Source organism: Ornithorhynchus anatinus, chromosome 11 (genome assembly GCF_004115215.2).
Source record: "Ornithorhynchus anatinus isolate Pmale09 chromosome 11, mOrnAna1.pri.v4, whole genome shotgun sequence".
NCBI classification, from domain to species: domain Eukaryota; kingdom Metazoa; phylum Chordata; class Mammalia; order Monotremata; family Ornithorhynchidae; genus Ornithorhynchus; species Ornithorhynchus anatinus.
The window spans coordinates 54,333,867-54,337,928 of record NC_041738.1 but is presented as its reverse complement, the minus strand read 5'-3'; positions in this window follow the sequence as shown (position 1 = coordinate 54,337,928).

The window sequence follows — 4,062 nt, the reverse complement described above, 5'->3', positions numbered from 1 at the left end:
CTCCCTCTGTCTCTGTCTCTCTCTTTCTCCGTTTCTCTCCCCCCTACCTCCACTGGTCCCGGCTCCTCTCCATCCTGCAAGCTCCCCTCCACGCGGTCGGGGAAGAGAGTCCCGTCCTATTAGCGGGTGAGCTGGGGTTTGGCGGGGGAGGGGGAGGAGGAGGAAGGAGAAAGGAGGGCGGAGGGAGAGGGGAGGAGGGAAAGCTCTATCACCTCGGTCCGTCTTCTCGGACCGGACAGCGAGGGGCAGCGGCAGGACAAGGGGTGAGTTTTCGAAGCCCGGGGACTGGGGTGGCGGAGCTGAGCCCAGACCCCCGATCCCGCCCCGTGGGTGAACTCTGCCCCTTCCGAACTGGCCCTGAGGCCTCCAGGCTCCTGCTCAGAGAGTCCGGCCCAGTGGACATGACTTTTGCTGGCCGGGAGGGTGCAAGAGGTCAGAGTGGGGAGGGGGCAGACCCCCGGGGAGAGGGATGCAGGGGGCGGTGAGCCTAGGCCTGGCATCTACTTGGAAATTGGCCTGTAAGGGAGGGGGGCTTGGTAGATAAGTGGACAGCGACGTGCATGTGTGTGTATGTGTGTGGTCGGGGGGACTCTCCCACGGTTCCTCTGGGGGTCCTGAGGGGCTGCAGTGGGGGCTCCGGGGGCCCAGGAGGGGGTGGAACCCGGGCGTCCCCCCCCACCTCCCGCACACCCGTCCTGATGCTTGGGGCTCGGCCTGGGGCCTCTGGAGCGAAGCCAGCGGGGCTCCGATCCAATAGAGCTTCACTGCGGAGCCGGGCCGGGCCGGGCCAGCATCGCCCAGCATCGCCCAGCATCGCCCAGCATCGCCCAGCACTGCAGCTCCTCTTCCGTCCGGCCACGGACCATCCCAGGTCCGGTCCCGCGGGGGGCCGGGAGGGAGGAGAAGCTGGAGGGACCCGAGGCCGGCTGACCGGCTCCAAAACTCATCCTCCCACACGCCCAAGGTCAGAGGCACCTGCCGAAAGACAAGCCACGGCCCAGGGGCTGGAGCCCCCCCACTCCCAACCCCTTAAAGATCCCCCCTCTACCCCAAGGCCACTTCTCACCACCCCTCCAACTGCCCATCGAGCTCTGGCCAGGGATCCCGGCCCCGTGGCTGGCAGCGGGGGGCGGGGGAGGGGGCGGCCCAGGGCTCCGGGATGAACTCTGGGGGGCAGGCAACTGTTCCAAGTTGTTGGGGTTTTTTTAGGTTTTTTGTTAAGTTCTTATTACGTGCCAGGCACTGTTCTAAGCACTGGAGTAGATACAAGGTAATCAGACTGGACACAGTCCCTGTCCCACATGGGGCTCACACTCTAAATCCCCATTTGACAGGTGAGGTAATTGAGGCCCAGAGAAGTGAAGTGATTTGCCCAAGGTCTCCGAGCAGACCAGTGGCGGAGCCAGGACTAGACTGTGAGCCCGTTGTTGGGTAGGGAATGTCTCTATCTGTTGCGGAATTGTAGTTTCCAAGCGCTTAGTACAGTGCTCTGCACACAGATATGATCGAATGAATACATGAATGACTAGAATCCAGGTCCTTCGGATTCCCAGGCCTGTGCTCTATCCATTAGGCCCCGCTGCTTCGCTAAACGATCTGAGTTGACCGGAGGCCCGCCGAGGCCAGGCCCGGGCTGGGCCCGGAGGCGGAGGCAGAGAGCAGCCCGCCGTCCCACCAGGGCAAACCCTCGACTTGCCCCCCGACTCTCCCTTCCCGTCTTGCTCCCCTGGGCTGCCTAGTCGTCGGATCTCAAAGCGCTTACCCACCGGAGACAGCGCTCCCCTACCTCCTCGGCCCTGCCCATGGGCGCAAGAGACACGATCAGCCGTTTGGGAGCGCCTTCCGGCCCGATTGATACCCAACTTCTCCCACCTCCCTCGGCCGACCGCTAGCGCAGAGTGTGCGGCTGGCGGTTAGGGGTGTTGGTATTTGTTAAGCGCTTACTATGTGCAGAGCCCTGCTCTAAGCGCCGGGGTAGATACAGGGTAATCAGGTTGTCCCACGTGAGGCTCACAGTTAATCCCCATTTTACAGACGAGGTAAATGAGGCCCAGAGAAGTGAAGTGACTTGCCCACAGTCACACAGCTGACTAATGACAGAGTCGGGATTCGAACCCATGACCTCTGACTCCCAAGCCCGGGCTCTTTCCACCGAGCTAGGCGTGCCTGCATACACGTAGCTGAACACGTGTGGGGACACATGGATCTATACACGTGTGCCTCTATGCCGAAGGCTGCTCCTGCGGGGGAAACCCCTTTGGTTGCTTTCTCCTGCTCTTCCTCCTACTGACTTACCTTCTTACTGCACCTCTATCTCCACTGTCTCTCCGCCGACCCCTCGCCCCATGTTCTCCTGGTTTGGAACTCCCTCCCCCGTCAAATCCGACAGACCATCACTCTCCCCACAGGCCTAGTGGCAAGCGCACGGGCTTGGGAGTCAGAGGTCGTGGTTTCTAATCCCGGCTCCACCACCCACCTGCTGGGTGACTTGGGGCAAGTCACTTCATTTCTCTGTGCCTCGGTTACCTCGTCTGTAAAATGAGGATCGAGACTGTGAGCCCCAAGTGGGACAGGGACTGTAGCCAACCTGATTACCCTTTTCTACCCCAGCGCTTAGAACAGTGCTTGGCACATCATAAGCGCTTAACAATTCTATTATTATTATTCAAAGCCTTACGAAAAACACTTCTCCTCCAAGAGGTCCCAACTAAGCCTTCATTTCCTTTACTCCCTCTCTTCTTCGTCCGGATCCTTTAAGCACTTGATTATTCGGTCCACTCTCAGTCCCACAGCACTTCCGTCCATATCCGTAATTGATTTAATTGTCTGTCTCTCCCTCTAGACTGTAAGATCCTTGCGGGCAGGGAACGTGTCTACCAACTCTGCTGTGTTGTACTAAAGAGCCCGGGCTTGGGAGTCTGAGGATGTGAGTTCTCATCCCGGCTCTGCCACAGGTCTCCTGCGTGACCTTCGGCAAGCCGCCTAACTTCTCTGTGCCTCAGTTACCGTATCTGTAAAATGGGGATTGTGAGCCCCTCGTGGGACAACCTAATTGCTTTGTATTTACCCCAGCGCTTAGAACAATGCTTGGCACATGGTAAGCGCTTAACAAATACCATCGTTATCGTTATTAACGCTCTGCACATGGTAAGCGCTCAATAAATACGATTGACTGGCTAGAGCCCTCACCCTCAACCACCATGGATAGTACTCTAGACCTCCCCGCCCCTACTCCCAACCCACCATGGACAGTGCTCAGACCTCCCCGCCCCCAAAAGACCACCAGCGGCAGTCGGAGGACACGTTCTGTTTATTCTCAGCCGGATGCTTCCCCCGGGGAATCCTTCTTGTCCACCACCCCACCCCACCCATCCCTCCCGACCGCCGAACATCCCAAAAAAACAGTCAGCGCAAAGTGCGGGCTCTCCCCTCGACTGAACAAAGAGCGATGCGTACATTCCAGGGCCCGGCGGCCCCAACCCAGAGAACCAAGAGCAGAAATGCCCCCCCCCCCCCGCCCCCGAAAGAAAGAAAACGTGGCGAGTGAGCGGCGCGAGTTTCCGGGCCCAAACGCCGGCGGGGCGAGGGGCGAGGCTGGGCGGACTGGACAGGAGGAAGACGGCGGCGGGGGCGGGGCGGGGGCCCACAGAGTTAAGACACAAGGTTGCCAGTTTGGTCGCTTTCAAAAAGGAAAAGGTCTCGTCCCTCACCATCCCAATCTGGCTGCCTGAGAGGCTCTCTCTCTCGCCCTGGGCTTCTTTGACAGGGCCCAAATCCCCCCGACTTCTCTCCCGGGGCCTAGACTTCTGTGACAGGCTGGCAACCGTGACCAGAGCCTGGGGGAGAGCGAGAGACTATTTCAGTTTAGCCTCTTGCCCTTTCCCCGTCTTCGCCCCGCCCCCCGTCCTGCTGGGACCTCCTGAAAATGGCTTTAGTCTTAAAACCTAGTTCTCGTGGTGTCCATTCCACCTTCTTTCATGCTGACTATCTAGGGACACAGGAAGCGTCGACGTGGGAGTTGGGGGAGGGAGGGAAGAGGGCGCTTGGTGAAGCCAGCAGGCT